The following is a 17,993-nucleotide window of genomic DNA, read 5'->3' as shown; positions in this document are numbered from 1 at the left end:
GGGATCCAAACCCTAACCCTAATCTACCCCTAACCTCACCCCTAACCGTTTAATGAACATTTTCTGACAGTCATATTGCCACGTATTTAAGTGCCACGTATCACGTATTTCAGTGCCACGTATGCCACGTGCCACGTATTTAAGTGCCACGTGCCACATATTTAAGTGCCACGTGCCACGTATTAAAGTGCCACGTGCCACGTATTTAAGTGCCACGTGCCACGTATTTAAGTGCCACGTGCCACATATTTAAGTGCCACGTGCATCGTATTTAAGTGCCACGTGCCACATATTTAAGTGCCACGTGCCACGTATTTAAGTGCCACGTGCCACGTATTTAAGTGCCACGTATTTAAGTACCACGTATTTCAGTTGCACGTATTTCAGTGCCACGTATTTCAGTCACGTTTAGGGTTAGGGTTAGGGGTAGGGTTAGGGTTAGGGTTTTCTTGTTTTTTCTTGTGTTTTCTTGTGTTTTCTTGTGTTTTTCTATAAAAACGCATGCGTCTAAAAAACGCATGCGTTTTACCGCGTTTACATGCGTTTTTCACACATGCGTTTTTTTTAAAAACGCATGCAGATAAAAACGCAAGTGTGAAACCAGCCTAACACAGCCCCATAGAGTATAATGCAGCCCCACAAAGTACACATATTATTTTGCAACCCCATACAGTATAATGCAGCCAACATAGAGTATAATGCAGCCCCATAGAGTACATATAGTATAATGCTGCCCCGATAGAGTATAATGCAGCCCTCATAGAGTATGTGTAATATAATGCAGCCCCAGAGAGTATAATGCAACCCCCGTACAGTGTAATGCAGCCCCGTAGAGTAAAATGCAACCCCAATAGAGTACATATGGTATAATGCAGGCACCATAGAGTATTATGCAGCCCACATAGAGTATGTTTAGCATAATGCAGCCCCAAAGAGTATAATGAAGCCCCCCATATCGTATAATGCAATCCAAATAGTGTATAATGCAGCCCATGGAGTTTAATGGAGTTTAATGCAGGCTCAAATAGTATAATGCAGCCCTTAGAGTATAATGCAGCCCCCTTAGATTATAATGCAGCCCCAAATAGTATAATGCAGCCTCCATAGTGTATGTATAGTATAATGCAGCCCTCATAGAGTATAATGCAGCCCCATAGAGTATGTATAGTATAATGAATCCCCAAAGAGTATAATGCAGCCCCATAGAGTACATTGCAGCCCCCATAGAGTATAATGCAACCACATAGAGTATAATGCAGCCCTGATATAGTATAATGCAGCCTCAAATAGTATAGCACATCCCCCATAGATTATAATGCAGCTATCATAAAGTACATAGAGTTTATTGCAGGCCCCACAGAGTATAATGCGGCCCCCATAGAGTATGTATAGTATAATGCAGCCCCAAAGAGTATAATGCAGCCACATAGAGCATAATGCAGTTTCATAGAGTATAATGCAGCCTTTAATAGTGCAACGCAGTCTCATAGAGTATAATGCAGCCACATAGAGTTTAATGCAGCCTCCATAGAGTATAATGCAGCCTCAAATAGTACAGTGCAGTCTTATAGAGTATAATGCATATAGAGTATGTATAGTATAATGCAGCCCCAAAGTATACAATGCAGCCACATAGAGTATAATGCAGCCTCAAATAGTACAGTGCAGTTTTATAGAGTATAATGCAGTCCTCAAAGAGCATAATGCACCCCCATAGAGTTTAATGCCGCCTTGATATGGTACAATGCAGTCTCAAATAGTATAATACATCACCCTTAGAGTATAATGCAACCCTCATAAAGTAAAATGCAGCCCCCATAAAGTACATATAGTATAATGAAGGCCCCACCAAGTATGATGCAGCCCACATGAAGTATGTATAGTATGATGCAGCCCCAAAAAGTATAATGCAGCCCCATAGAGTATAATTCAACCCCTAGAGTATAATGCAGCCCTCATATAATATAATGCAACCCAATGTGTAATGCAGCCCAAAAGAGTTTAATGCAGCCTCAAATAGTATGATGCAGCCTTCATAAAGTATAATGCAGCCATAAAGAGCATATAGCAGCCTCCATAGTGTATGTAAAGTATAATGCAGCTCTCATAAAGTATAATGCAGCCCCCATAGCGAGTGTATAGCATAATGCAGGCCCCAAAGTGTATAATTTAGCCCCATAGAGTATATTGCAGCACTATAGAGTCTAATGCAGCCTTAAAAAGTATAATGCAGCCCCCATAGACTGTAATGCAGCTGTGATAGAGTATAATGCAGCCCAATAGAGAACATATAGTATAATGCAGCCCCCATAAAGTTTAATGCAGCCCCATAGGGTATAATGCAGCCCCACAGAGTACACATATTATTATGCAACTCCATCCAGTATAATGCAGCCTCGACAGAGTAAATATAGCATAATGCAGTCCCACAGAGTATAATTCAGCCCCCATAGAGCATAATGCAGCCCCATATAGTATAATGCAATCCCTATAGTGTATAATGCAACCCAATAGAGTTTAATTCATCCTCAAATAGTATAATACAGCTCTCATAGAGTATAATGCAACCCCCATAGATTGTAATGTAGCTCCAAAGAAAATAACACAGCCTCCATAGTGTATGTATAGTATACTGCAGCTTCAGAGTATAATGCAGCCCCCATAGAGTATAATGCAGCCCCATATAGTATAATGCAGCCCTCATAGAGTATAATGCAACCCCCATATATTATAATGTAGCCCCAAAGACTATAACACAGTCCCCATAGTGTATGTATAGTATAGTGTATATATACATACAGTGGGGCAAAAAAGTATTTAGTCAGTCAGCAATAGTGCAAGTTCCACCACTTAAAAAGATGAGAGGCATCTGTAATTTACATCATAGGTGGACCTCAACTATGGGAGACAAACTGAGAAATAAAAATACAGAAAATCACATTGTCTGTTTTTTGATCATTTTATTTGCATTTTATGGTGGAAAATAAGTATTTGGTCAGAAACAAGCAATCAAGATTTCTGTCTCTCACTGACCTGTAACTTCTTCTTTAAGAGTCTCCTCTTTCCTCCACTCATTACCTGTAGTAATGGCACCTGTTTAAACTTGTTATCAGTATAAAAAGACACCTGTTCACACCCTCAAACAGTCTGACTCCAAACTCCACTATGGTGAAGACCAAAGAGCTGTCAAAGGACACCAGAAACAAAATTGTAGCCCTGCACCAGGCTGGGAAGACTGAATCTGCAATAGCCAACCAGCTTGGAGTGAAGAAATCAACAGTGGGAGCAATAATTAGAAAATGGAAGACATTCAAGACCACTGATAATCTCCCTCGATCTGGGGCTCCACGCAAAATCCCACCCCGTGGGGTCAGAATGATCACAAGAACGGTGAGCAAAAATCCCAGAACCACGCGGGGGGACCTAGTGAATGAACTGCAGAGAGCTGGGACCAATGTAACAAGGCCTACCATAAGTAACACACTACGCCACCATGGACTCAGATCCTGCAGTGCCAGACGTGTCCCACTGCTTAAGCCAGTACATGTCCGGGCCCGTCTGAAGTTTGCTAGAGAGCATTTGGATGATCCAGAGGAGTTTTGGGAGAATGTCCTATGGTCTGATGAAACCAAACTGGAACTGTTTGGTAGAAACACAACTTGTCGTGTTTGGAGGAAAAAGAATACTGAGTTGCATCCATCAAACACCATACCTACTGTAAAGCATGGTGGTGGAAACATCATGCTTTGGGGCTGTTTCTCTGCAAAGGGGCCAGGACGACTGATCCGGGTACATGAAAGAATGAATCGGGCCATGTATCGTGAGATTTTGAGTGCAAACCTCCTTCCATCAGCAAGGGCATTGAAGATGAAACGTGGCTGGGTCTTTCAACATGACAATGATCCAAAGCACACCGCCAGGGCAACGAAGGAGTGGCTTCGTAAGAAGCATTTCAAGGTCCTGGAGTGGCCTAGCCAGTCTCCAGATCTCAACCCTATAGAAAACCTTTGGAGGGAGTTGAAAGTCCGTGTTGCCAAGCGAAAAGCCAAAAACATCACTGCTCTAGAGGAGATCTGCATGGAGGAATGGGCCAACATACCAACAACAGTGTGTGGCAACCTTGTGAAGACTTACAGAAAACGTTTGACCTCTGTCATTGCCAACAAAGGATATATTACAAAGTATTGAGATGAAATTTTGTTTCTGACCAAATACTTATTTTCCACCATAAAATGCAAATAAAATGATAAAAAAACAGACAATGTGATTTTCGGGATTTTTTTTTCTCAGTTTGTCTCCCATAGTTGAGGTCTACCTATGATGTAAATTACAGACGCCTCTCATCTTTTTAAGTGGTGGAACTTGCACTATTGCTGAATGACTAAATACTTTTTTGCCCCACTGTACATACAGTATACTGAAGCCCCCATAGAGTATGCATAGTATAATGCATCCCCAACATGGTATAATGCAGCCTCAAATAATATAATGCAGCCCCACAAAGCACACATAGTATAATGCAGCTCAATAAAGTATAATGAAGCCCAATAGAGTACATATATTATAATGCAGCCCCATAGAGTATAATGCAGTCATCATAGAGTATAATACGGCCCACATATAGTATAATGTAGCCCTAAAAAGTATAATGTAGCCTCACAGAGTATAACGCAGCCCCCATAAGGTACGTATAATATAATGCAGCCCATAGAGTATAATGCAGGCCCCATAGAGTATGTATAGTATAATGCAGCCCCAAAAAGTATAATCCAGCGACATGGAGTATAATGCAGTCTCAAATAGTACAATGAAGCCCCCATAGAGTATAATGCAGTCCTGATATGGTATAATGCAGCCTCAAATATTATAATGCATCCCCTATACAGTATAAAGCAGCCCTCATAAAGTATATTGCTGTCCCAATATAGTATAATGTAGCCCGAGAGTGTATAATGCAGCCTCATAGAGTATAATGCAGTCCCCATAGAGTAGGTATAGTATAATGCAGCCACATAGAGTATAATGCGGCCTCAAATAGTACAGTGCAGTCTCATAGAGTATAATGCAGCTCTCGTAGAGTATAATGCACCCCATAGAGTATAATGCAGCCCTGATATAGTATATAATGCAGCCTCGAATAATATAATATATCCCTCATAGAGTATAATGCAGCCCTCATAGAGTATAATTCAGACCCCATAGAGTATAATGTAGCTCCCATAGAATATGCATAGTATAATGCAGCCTCAAAGAGTATAATGCAGCCCCCAAACAGTATAATGCAGCCTCATATAGTATAATGCAGCCCCCATAGAGTATAAATCAGCCTCAAATAGTATAATGCAGCCCCCCATAGAGTATAATGCAGCCCCCATAGAGTATAATGCAGCCCTCATAGAGTAGAATGCAGCTGCAGCCCCCATAGTCCTCCAGTATTATGGCCATCACGTACTCATTGATTTAAAAAATAAATAAATGCATACTTGTCACTGATCCCAGGGAACTTTGTACTGGCTAATGGGCACTCTGCAGAGAGGGCGATATAACTACTTCCACTCAGGCAGGAACAATAATTATCAACGCCGTCAGTCGCTACAAAGTCTCCCAAATGCACAGGACAAATCCGCTGCCACCAGCTCCGATTCCTTAATTAATAACTGGTCCAGAGCCAACCCAAATTAGTAGCGTAATTCACTTCAGAGGACATGACAGTACATTATAGAGCAAGGAGAAACGAAGCTAGTAATTTTATATATTTTACTCCAAAAAGGTAAGCAGTGTTTACAAAAAGGTAAAAAGATATCATGAAATGAGACGATTATGTATATACAGATGATTACAAATAAAAAGGGATTAAAGTTGAAAAAAAACCACTTACAGTTCTTTCATATCATTCAATGGTACTCCATGCGGTGGCGGGGGAGGGGACCTTCCCCACATATCTTCAGGTCAGATTGCACAGCCTGTTGTAGCTGATTCCCCCGGGAAAAGACACAACCTTGTCTGGGCCTTTGAGTTTTATACCTTTGCCCAAACTAAGGGTCTCTCCCCCTGGATGACCTCATGGGGTGGGCAGAGCTATGGAATGCACTCCTCTTTCTTGAGGATATGAAAAACCATCATCCCGCATCTCTCAACTTATGAACCTCGTAGAAAGACGACACCGATGTCGTTATGCTCAGTGTGACCTAGGGATTAGACATGGGGTAGCTGGGTTACCCAGTTACGTAGTAATCCATTTCTCAATTGTGCTGGTTGTGGAACCTAGAAAACTCACTGGCTGATAGAAGCACATGTCAAAAATGTATTTGTCCCACTTCTATCATTAATCGGTGCTATGATATTTATATTTGCAAGGACAAAGGAACCTTGGTTTTTCCATGCGCTTCTACTTTTACTTTAACTTTAAGGCCGGCGTCACACTGGCGACTTAAACGGACGAGTGCATTGCCATAAAAAATCGCATTGCACTCGGACCAATGTTACATTATGGGGCAGCTCCCAGCAGCCGATTTTTTGTTGGCCGTTTTCCTCGGCCCGAGACAATTGCAGCATACTGCGATTGTCACAGACACTCGGCCGACTCTCGGCTCACTCTCACCCATATAAAAAAGGTAATACACGTCACTCCGCAATGAAGATAGGTGCACGGAAAGGGGTACCACTCCCTTACATAAATTAGAAAAAAATATCCGGCACTCAAATATAGATGCAAATAGAATTTATTTTAATGCAATTCCAGGCTTTATGTAACGTTTCGGTCTGTAACTTAGACCTTCTTCAGACGGATTGCTGTGGTGTATCAGAGTCCAGAAAAGGCAGCGCTTGGAAAAGGATGTGCTCCTGTGTAGAGAAGGCGCCTTCTCTACACAGGAGCACATCCTTTTCCAAGCGCTGCCTTTTCTGGACTCTGATACTCTCACCCATATAAGCCTATGGGTGCGAGTGAGACAAGGCACATCACTCGGATATCATCCAAGTGCTGTGCGCTAAACGCAGACTCCGGCAATGGAGGAGATGGAGAAATTAGTTTCTCCTCCTCCTCCGCAGCTGTGCTCCGATCCGCTCTGTGCGAGAGGCTCGAAGCACAGACGCATGACCCTCGGCTCCTGCTCGCAGCAGAGCAGGTGCCAAGGGTCATTAGCATATCGCATCCGATGCTCTCGCATCAGATGCAATACGCTAGTGTGACGCCGGCCTAAGGTCATAAAACTTCCACTGAAGATTGCTGGCACGCTGGTCTCACATTACAGCTACATAGTAGGAGGAGGGAGTGGGAAAGGTGGAATTGCACTCAGGCACATGCAGGCAGAGGAAACTGCAGCTGAGAGCTCTGTATGTGTAATTGAGTAAGAAATTCTTCCTATTTCCTGACAATACTCACATCTCATCGTTCTCCCGCTGCTCCGGTATCTTCAGCATGTTCACTCAGGAGCTCCACTGTTCTGCACAGCGTGTCGCATGATGAAGTGACGTCATCACACTCACTGCATCAGAAGCAGAGGGTGGATGATGGGAGAGGAAGCATCACCTGACGTTCTTTCCTCCATCATTGATTTTAGCTGTATATCCATGATGTATGTCTATGATGCTGATGTAACACCCCAGGGTCCTGGTTGTTACAGTGGCATTGCTTTCCTCACGGAGAGTAATGTCACGCTTGGAAGCGAGCGAAGATCTTCTTTATCGGGTATCCACAAACATAAAACATCTTCACACTCCAGGCCAGAAGGGGGAGCTCTGATCCAGCTTATGGGTGGCTCCCCTATATACACTCACCGGCCACTTTATTAGGTACACCTGTCCAACTTCTTGTTAACACTTAATTTCTAATCAGCCAATCACATGGCGGCAACTCAGTGCATTTAGGCATGTAGACATGGTCAAGACAATCTCCTGCAGTTCAAACCGAGCATCAGTATGGGGAAGAAAAGTGATTTGAGTGCCTTTGAACGTGGCATGGTTGTTGGTGCCAGAAGGGCTGGTCTGAGTATTTCAGAAACTGCTGATCTACTGGGATTTTCATGCACAACCATCTCTAGGGTTTACAGAGAATGGTCCGAAAAAGAAAAAAAATCCAGAGAGCGGCAGTTCTGTGGGCGGAAATGCCTTGTTGATGCCAGAGGTCAGAGGAGAATGGGCAGACTGGTTCGAGCTGATAGAAAGGCAACAGTGACTCAAATCGCCACCCGTTACAACCAAGGTAGGCCTAAGAGCATCTCTGAACGCACAGTGCGTCGAACTTTGAGGCAGATGGGCTACAGCAGCAGAAGACCACACCGGGTACCACTCCTTTCAGCTAAGAACAGGAAACGGAGGCTACAATTTGTACAAGCTCATCGAAATTGGACAGTAGAAGATTGGAAAAACGTTGCTTGGTCTGATGAGTCTCGATTTCTGCTGCGACATTCGGATGGTAGGGTCAGAATTTGGCGTAAACAACATGAAAGCATGGATCCATCCTGCCTTGTATGGAGCATCTTTGGGATGTGCAGCCGACAAATCTGCGGCAACTGTGTGATGCCATCATGTCAATATGGACCAAAATCTCTGAGGAATGCTTCCAGCACCTTGTTGAATCTATGCCACGAAGAATTGAGGCAGTTCTGAAGGCAAAAGGGGGTCCAACCCGTTACTAGCATGGTGTACCTAATAAAGTGGCCGGTGAGTGTATATGTATTCTGGTCTAGAGGGAAAGTAGTTAGTTTCTGTCAGAGATTGCCAGAGGGGAGTTTGTCCAGGAACATCAGCTTAGGCGGAGTTGGTAAGAAAGGAGTGTAGCTGAGCAGACAAGGGAGTCTGCAGCTCCTGGCAGAAAGAGAAGAGAGCAGTCAGAAGGACTGGAGGGGCTGTGCAGCCACGAGAAAATGCTGCAGCTCCTGGACAGAGATAACACAGAAGGAAGAACAGCTTGTAGTGAGCATGCAAGAGAGCGAAGCACAGGAGAGTGACAACTGGGGAGGACAGCTGCGATTGGGCTACCTCCTGGAAAAGCACAGACACCGGTAGCTGGAAGACCGAGGTTGTGAGGGACTCCAGAATTTACAGCAGAAACAGGCAGGATAGATGGACTTCACATCACCTCTCTGCCCTAATACCCAGAAGACACAGTTGCATATAGAGCCTGGGTCATGATAGAGACCCTGTAAAAAGGCTCGAGCCACCTGTCATATGGATTAGTGTCCTACCCTTTAAGGAGGGCAGAGAGAACAGTGAGGAACTTGACAGAAGCCACAGGCAGAAAGGGACTACACCACAGCGCTAGTAGGAAGGCTTTTAACTCCAGCTGGTAAAGTGGACTCTGAACTCACTTCCAAGCCGGCTGGACCCTGCCTGTACCTGTGATCTGGTGCCCTGGACTGTGGCTTCCTGAAGTCTTCAGTAAACCAGGTAAAGAGACTGCAAACCCTGTGTCCTCTGTTTCTTACTGCACCAGCCACCATCTCCATCTAGACCCCGGGAGCCCTGGGGACCCAACTTCACCTGTGGGAGGTTATGCCATCTTAGTGGCCATAACATCACCCCAGAGGACCCTTTTAAGCAGCGTCAGCCCCACTGACCAAATAGGTCACACAGGTGGCGTCACGAACACAAGTTTTATTCAAAACCCCTTTTAAAGACATTTCCTTTTACTTGGGTGCCCAGGGCCATGGACCGGGTTACTGCCACTGTGACACCCCTTTAAGTACCGGACCCGGTACCGAGTACCCCACGTCCCTGGTGGGCGAATCACTGATAAAGTTGAATGTTGAATGAGCAATGTGGGGGGTGGGTCGTAGCCGGCACTGGCACCATGCCCACTTTACTCACGGGCCCCACTGCGGCCGTGTGGTGTGCCGCTATTAATAACATGCCACTGACTGGGGGTCCTATGCAAATGCCTAGTTTGCCTGCTGTGGTGCGGTAACCCATGTTACAGCCAGGGGGCGCTGTGTGTGTGCTTCGGGATGTGCTTGGAGGCATAATTATGGTGATGAGACAAAGTCAGTCAGGATTGTAAATGGCCGGTATGTGTCGCAGAGGTGCTCTGCGCTGTAAGCCCAAAATGATATGGTTATGCTGGGACTTATAGTCAAGAGTTTGTTGTGTTTACTTATAAGGGCGGGCTTATAGGGTTAGCTGGTGAGCTGGGTGGGACTGGCTAACCACACACACTCCCATCTAGGGAAGTGGTTACAACCATGTAATGTGACTGAGGTCTGGTCACATGGTCAGAGTGTATGAATCTGTTTGGTGAATGTGCAAGGTCCTGGACGGTCGGTGTTAGAAGCTTCTGTGAGTGGAGTCTTCCTGGAAGCACCTGAGAGACCGTGGATCTGGACGGTTGGTGTTGGAGTCTCCTGTGAGTGGAGATGTCCTGGAAGCACCTAGAGAGACTGTGGACCTGAATGCTCAGGGTGTTGGATTGTCCTGGGATGGACTGGAGTGGTGCAAGCACCTGGTGAGAGTGTGTGCCCTGAACGCTCAGGGTGTTGGATTGTCCTGGGATGGACTGGAGTTCTACAAGCACCTGGTGAGAGTGTGAGTCCTGAAATGGTCAGGGTGTTGGATTGCCCTGGGATGGACTGGAGTCCTGCAAGCACCTGGTGAGACCATGGACTGATGACCTGTGTGTTGGAAGTGCCTGTGATTGGACTTCCTGGAAGCGCATGGAGAGGCTGCAGCTACAGAGCCTGTGATGGCTTCTGTGTTGGGGAAGCTACAGTTCCTACTGTGGGTCTGGACTATCCGAGGTGCCCTGGTCACAAGGATGGTGATCCCAGTTAGGCAGCTTTCCCCTGTGAACCAGCACTGGCAGGAGTCAGTGTGTGGAGCCAGAGCTCCTGAAAGGTAACCCCGGCCAAGGGGATTGTAATAAATGGCAGAGAAGTTTATCTGCTGCATGAACAGACTGGTGGTTGTGATAAGTTCATAGATGTAATGAAATAGACTGTATGTCATGTGGTTTATGATGTTTAATAAACCGGATTAGACTGTTTAAGTGGAGAAATAGTGCCTGAGTGCTTAAATCTCGTGCCAAGCGAGTGTTCTCCAACCCACTCAGGTAGCGTTTCACCACACTGCCCATAAGACTGACCCTGGACTCCAGTAATGTCACACTCGTGCCCAGACTGTTTGGCGCGGGCGTGTGGGGGAATGGCCCCACTGGACCACACACCAGACTACCCTGGAAGGGGCGTAACTAAGTAGCTTCCTTGGTATTCAATGAAGCCTTTGATGGCTGTGGCTGCTGTTCCCACTGGGGGAAACGGAACATAGACAGGCAAGCGGGCATGGCTGGCACTCTGGCAGACAGGCGGGCACGGCTTGGACACAGGCAGGCGGACGAGTACAACAGAGACACTGGCAGGCAGGTGGGCATGGCTGGTACACTGGAAGGACCGGTAGGGACCAGTATGCAGGCAGGTATGTAAAACAGGTAAGAACCTGTTCAGACAGGAGGGTATATGAGAAAGACCACAAGAGCGAATGCAAAGTGGAAGCACAGGAGCTAGAGCCAAGAACAGAAATGCAGGAGGCGGAGCCAAGAACAGAAGAGCAGGAGGCGGAGCCAAGAGCAGACACGTAGGAGCGGAGCCAGGTAGAACCGCTAGGAGCGGAGCCAGGTAGAACCGCTAGGAGCGGAGCCAGGTAGAACTGCTAGGAATGGAGCCAGGTAGAACCGCTAGGAGCAGAGCCGCAGAGCACAGAGCAGAGAAGGATTACAGAGTGCAGAGCCGAGAGCAAAACCACAGAGTGCAGAGCTGAGAGCAAAGCAAGACACCAAGTGCAGAGCAGAGTGCAGAGCAAAGCTACAGAGAAAGCAAACCAAGAAAGGGATATAAACGGACACAGGAACATGACTAGACTAAGACATAGAAAGGGGTTATATGGCGTGCACTCGGCCTAATGGGACGAGGTGCTAGTGTAATGGACCTAGAGGCCCTGAATAAGCAGTTAATCAAATTCACCGCACTCTCTTTGAATATGTGAAGAAAATTGTAACAATTTATTCAACCTGATGGGAGCGTAACAGAATATTACAGTATATGCGATTAACTAATCGCATATACTGTAATATTCTGTTACGCTCCCATCAGGTTGAATAAATTGTTACAATTTTCTTCACATATTCAAAGAGAGTGCGGTGAATTTGATTAACTGCTTAGACTAAGACATAGTCAGGAATGGGACAAGGCACAGAGACACAGACACAAGCCAGGGTACAACGCCCCACTGGGTGGCGGACACAGGCCAGGGTATGAAGCCCCACTGGGTGGCTACATAAAACACAGGCCAGGGTACTATTCCCCACTGGGTGGCAAACACAGGACACAGACCAGGTTACAACGCCCCACTGGGTGGTGGACAAAAGAGTCACAGAGACAGGACCTGGCACCTCAGCAGCTAAGAACTGACTGAGGGAGTAAGTTGCACAGGCCCCCACCAATGGGTGGGGAAGTCTTAAATACAGGAAGCCTCATGGCAATTGGCCGGGGACATCTTAACCCCTTCCCGACCCATGACGCCACATAGGCGTCATGAAAACCCGTGCCAATCCGACCCATGACGCCTATGTGGCGTCATGGAATGATCGCGTCCCTGCAGATCGGGTGAAGGGGTTAACTCCTATTTTACCCGATCTGCAGGGAGAGGGGGAGTGGTGCTTCAGCCCAGGGGGGGTGGCTTCACCCCCCCGTGGCTACGATCGCTCTGATTGGCTGTTGAAAGTGAAACTGCCAATCAGAGCGATTTGTAATATTTCACCTAAAAAACAGGTGAAATATTACAATCCAGCCATGGCCGATGCTGCAATATCATCGGCCATGGCTGGAAAACCTGAAGTGACCACCCCCCACCCCACCGATCGCCCCCCCACCGCTCCGTTATGGGGTCCGGTCCCCTCCGTCCTGTGCTCCGCTGCCCCGTGCTCCTGCCCGCTCCCCCGTCCTGCTGTCCGCTCCCCCCATCCTCCGATCACCCCCCCTGTGCTCAGATCCACCCCCCCACCACCCCTTCATACTTACCGATCCTCCCGGTGTCCGGCCGTCTCCTCGCTGGGCGCCGCCATCTTCCAAAATGGCGGGCGCATGCTCAGTACGCCCGCCGGCCGGCAGATTCCTTACAGGTACATTTTGATCGCTGTGGTAGGTTCTACCACAGCGATCAAAATAAAAAAAATAATAAATAAACCCCCCCTTTATCACCCCCATAGATAGGGACAATAATAAAATAAAGAAAATATATATATTTTTTTTTTCCCACTGTGGTTAGGGTTAGAACTAGGGTTAGGGTTAGAACTAGGGTTAGGGTTACGGGTAGGGTTAGGGTTATGGCATGTGCGGATTTGGCAGCGGATCCGCAGCGGATCGGCCGCGGATCCGCAGCGGATTGGCCACTGCGAATTCGTAGCAGTTTTCCATCAGGTTTACAGTACCGTGTACACCTATGGAAAACCAAATCCGCTGTGCCCATGGTGCGGAAAATTCCGTGCAGAAACGCTGCGTTGTATTTTCCACAGCATGTCAATTCTTTGTGCGGATTCCGCAGCGTTTTACACCTGTTCCTCAATAGGAATCCGCAGGTGAAATCCGCACAAAAAAACACTGGAAATCTGCTGTAAATCCGCAGGTAAAACGCAGTGCCTTTTACTTGCAGATTTTTCAAAAGTCGTGCGGAAAAATCTCACACGAATCCGCTACGTGGGCACATACCCTTAGGGTTAGGGTTGGAATTAGGGCTAGGGTTGGAATTAGGGTTACGGGTGTGTTGGGGTTAGGGTTGTGGTTAGGGGTGTGTTGGGGTTAGGGTTGGGATTAGGGTTATGGCTACAGTTGGGATTAGGATTAGGGGTGTGTTGGGGTTAGTGTTGAAGTTAGAAATGAGGGGTTTCCACTGTTAGGGCACATCAGGGGTCTCCAAACGCAACATGGCGCCACCATTGATTCCAGCCAATCTTGCATTCAAAAAGTCAAATGGTGCTCCCTCCCTTCCAAGCCCCGACGTGTGCCCAAACAGTGGTTTACCCCCACATTTGGGGTACCAGCGTACTCAGGACAAACTGGGCAACAACTGTTGGGGTCCAATTTCTCCTGTTACCCTTGCAAAAATAAAAAATTACTTGCTAAGACATAATTTTTGAGGAAAGAAGAATTATTTTTTATTTTCACGGCTCTGCGTTGTAAACTTCTGTGAAGCACTTGGAGGTTGAACGTGCTCATCACACATCTAGATAAGTTCCTTGGGGGGTCTAGTTTCCAAAATGGGGTCACTTGTGGGGTGTTTCTACTGTTTAGGCACATCAGGGGCTCTGCAAATGCAACGTGACGCCCGCAGACCATTCCATCAAAGTCTGCATTTCAAATGTCACTACTTCCCTTCCGAGCCCTGACGTGTGCCCAAACAGTGGTTTACCCCCACATATGGGGTATCACTGTACTCACAACAAACTGGGCAACAAACATTGGGGCCCAATTTCTCCTGTTACCCTTGTGAAAATAAAAAATTGCTTGCTAAAACATCTTTTTTGAGGAAAGAAAAATGATTTTTTATTTTCACGGCTCTGCGTTGTAAACTTCTGTGAAGCACTTGGGGGTTGAATGTGCTCATCACACATCTAGATAAGTTCCTTGGGGGGTCTAGTTTCCAAAATGGGGTCACTTGTGGGGTGTTTCTACTGTTTAGGCACATCAGGGGCTCTGCAAATGCAACGTGACGCCCGCAGACCATTCCATCAAAGTCTGCATTTCAAATGTCACTACTTCCCTTCCGAGCCCTGACGTGTGCCCAAACAGTGGTTTACCCCCACATATGGGGTATCACTGTACTCACAACAAACTGGGCAACAAACATTGGGGCCCAATTTCTCCTGTTACCCTTGTGAAAATAAAAAATTGCTTGCTAAAACATCTTTTTTGAGGAAAGAAAAATGATTTTTTATTTTCACGGCTCTGCGTTGTAAACTTCTGTGAAGCACTTGGGGGTTGAATGTGCTCATCACACATCTAGATAAGTTCCTTGGGGGGTCTAGTTTCCAAAATGGGGTCACTTGTGGGGTGTTTCTACTGTTTAGGCACATCAGGGGCTCTGCAAATGCAACGTGACGCCCGCAGACCATTCCATCAAAGTCTGCATTTCAAATGTCACTACTTCCCTTCCGAGCCCTGACGTGCACCCAAACAGTGGTTTACCCCCACATATGGGGTATCACTGTACTCACAACAAACTGGGCAACAAACATTGGGGCCCAATTTCTCATGTTACCCTTGTGAAAATAAAAAATTGCTTGCTAAAACATCTTTTTTGAGGAAAGAAAAATGATTTTTTATTTTCACGGCTCTGCGTTGTAAACTTCTGTGAAGCACTTGGGGGTTGAATGTGCTCATCACACATCTAGATAAGTTCCTTGGGGGGTCTAGTTTCCAAAATGGGGTCACTTGTGGGGTGTTTCTACTGTTTAGGCACATCAGGGGCTCTGCAAATGCAACGTGACGCCCGCAGAGCATTCCATCAAAGTCTGCATTCCAAAACGTCACTACTTCCCTTCCGAGCCCCGGCATGTGCCCAAACAGTGGTTTACCCCCACATATGGGGTATCACCGTACTCAGGAGAAACTGGACAACAACTTTTGGGGTCCAATTTCTCCTGTTACCCTTGCAAAAATAAAAAATTCTGGGCTAAAAAAATATTTTTGAGGAAAGGAAACACATTTATTATTTTCACGGCTCTGCGTTATAAACTTCTGCGAAGCACTTGGGGGTTCAAAGTGCTCACCACACATCTAGATTAGTTCCTTGGGAGGTCTAGTTTCCAAAATGGGGTCACTTGTTAGGGAGCTCCAATGTTTAGGCACACAGGGGCTCTCCAAACGTGACATGGTGTCCGCTAATGATTGGAGCTAATTTTCCATTCAAAAAGCCAAATGGCGTGCCTTCCCTTCCGAGCCCTGCCGTGTGCCCAAACAGTGGTTTACCCCCACATATGGGGTATCATCGTACTCAGGACAAACTGGACAACAACATTTGGGGTCCAATTTCTCCCATTACCCTTGGAAAATTAAAAAATCCTGGGCTAAAACTCATTTTTGAGGAAAGAAAAATTATTTTTTTATTTTCACGGCTCTGCGTTATAAACTTCTGTGAAGCACCTGGGGGTTATAAGTGCTCACTATGCATCTAGATAAGTTCCTTGGGGGGTCTAGTTTCCAAAATGGGGTCACGTGTAGGGGAGCTCCAATGTTTAGGCACACAGGGGCTCTCCAAACGCGACATGGTGTTCGCTAACGATTGGAGCTAATTTTCCATTCAAAAAGTCAAATGGCACGCCTCCCCTTCCGAGCCTTGCCGTGCACCCAAACAGTGGTTTACCCCCACATATGAGGTATCAACATACTCAGCAGAAATTGCCCAACAAATTTTAGGATCCATTTTATCCTGTTGCCCATGTGAAAATGAAAAAATTGAGGCTAAAAGAAATTTTGTGTGAAAAAAAAGTACTTTTTAATTTTTACGGATCAATTTGTGAAGCACCTGAGAGTTTAAAGTGCTCACTATGCTTCTAGATAAGTTCCTTGGGGGGTCTACTTTCCAAAATGGGGTCACTTGTGGGAGCGCTCCAATGTTTAGGCACACGGGGGCTCTCCAAACGTGACATGGTCTCTGCTAGCGATGGAGATCATTTTTCATTCAAAAAGTCAAATGGCGCTCCTTCCCTTCCGAGCCTTACCATGTGCCCAAACAGTGGTTTACCCCCACATGTGAGGTATCAGTGTACTCAGGAGAAATTGTCCAACAAATTTTAGGATCCATTTTATCCTGTTGCCCATGTGAAAATGAAAAAATTGAGGCTAAAATAATTTTTTTGTGAAAAAAAAGTACTGTTTAATTTTTACGGATCAATTTGTGAAGCACCTGGGGGTTTAAAGTGCTCACTATGCTTCTAGATAAGTTCCTTGGGGGGTCTAGTTTCCAAAATGGGGTCACTTGTGGGGGAGCTCCAATGTTTAGGCACACGGGGGCTCTCCAAACGCGACATGGTGTCCGCTAAAGATTGGAGCCAATTTTTCATTCAAAAAGTCAAATGGCGCTCCTTTCCTTCCAAGCCCTGCCGTATGCCCAAACAGTGGTTTACCCCCACATATGAGGTATCAGCGTACTCAGGACAAATTGTACAACATCGTTCGTGGTCCAGTTTTTCCTTTTACCCTTGGGAAAATAAAAAAATTGTTGCTAAAAGATCATTTTTGTGACTAAAAAGTTAAATGTTCATTTTTTCCTTCCATGTTGCTTCTGCTGCTGTGAAACACCTGAAGGGTTAATAAACTTCTTGAATGTGGTTTTGAGCACCTTGAGGGGTGCAGTTTTTAGAATGGTGTCACTTTGGGGTATTTTTAGCCATATAGAACCCTCAAACTGACTTCAAATGTGAGGTGGTCCCTAAAAAAAATGGTTTTGTAAATTTTGTTGTAAAAATGAGAAATCACTGGTCAAATTTTAACCCTTATAACTTCCTAGCAAAAAAAAAATTTGTTTCCAAAATTGTGCTGATGTAAAGTAGACATGTGGGAAATGTTATTTATTAACTATTTTGTGTCACATAACTCTCTGGTTTAACAGAATAAAAATTCAAAATGTGAAAATTGCGAAATTTTCAAAATTTTCGCCAAATTTCCGTTTTTTTCACAAATAAACTCAGAAATTATCGACCTAAATTTACCACTAACATGAAGCCCAATATGTCACGAAAAAACAATCTCAGAATCGCTAGGATCCGTTGAAGCGTTCCTGAGTTATTACCTCATAAAGGGACACTGGTCAGAATTGCAAAAAACGGCAAGGTCATTAAGGCCAAAATAGGCTGGGTCATGAAGGGGTTAACAAGGTACATAGTCTCAATAAGACACAGGAACTGCCACCCCCTATGCACACAGACAGAGCATGCACAGAGCAAGCAGCAGACATGAGGCACACAGCATGGAGCTGGCAGCAGAGAGAACTCAGAGCATGGGCCGGTA

At 45.7% G+C, this 17,993-nt stretch overlaps 1 protein-coding gene across 2 annotated transcripts in view; it reads left to right on the top strand.

Moving 5' to 3' along the window:
* LOC143768940 (72 kDa type IV collagenase-like) overlaps positions 1–17,993 on the top strand; it is a 214,296-nt gene that overhangs the window by 174,905 nt on the left and 21,398 nt on the right. The gene's annotated exons all lie outside the window — the stretch shown is intronic.

The sequence above is a fragment of the Ranitomeya variabilis genome, chromosome 4 (assembly GCF_051348905.1).
Source record: "Ranitomeya variabilis isolate aRanVar5 chromosome 4, aRanVar5.hap1, whole genome shotgun sequence".
In the NCBI taxonomy this organism is placed as follows: Eukaryota; Metazoa; Chordata; class Amphibia; order Anura; family Dendrobatidae; genus Ranitomeya; species Ranitomeya variabilis.
Note: the sequence above shows the minus strand (reverse complement) of the source record. Positions and strands in the feature narration are given on the sequence as shown.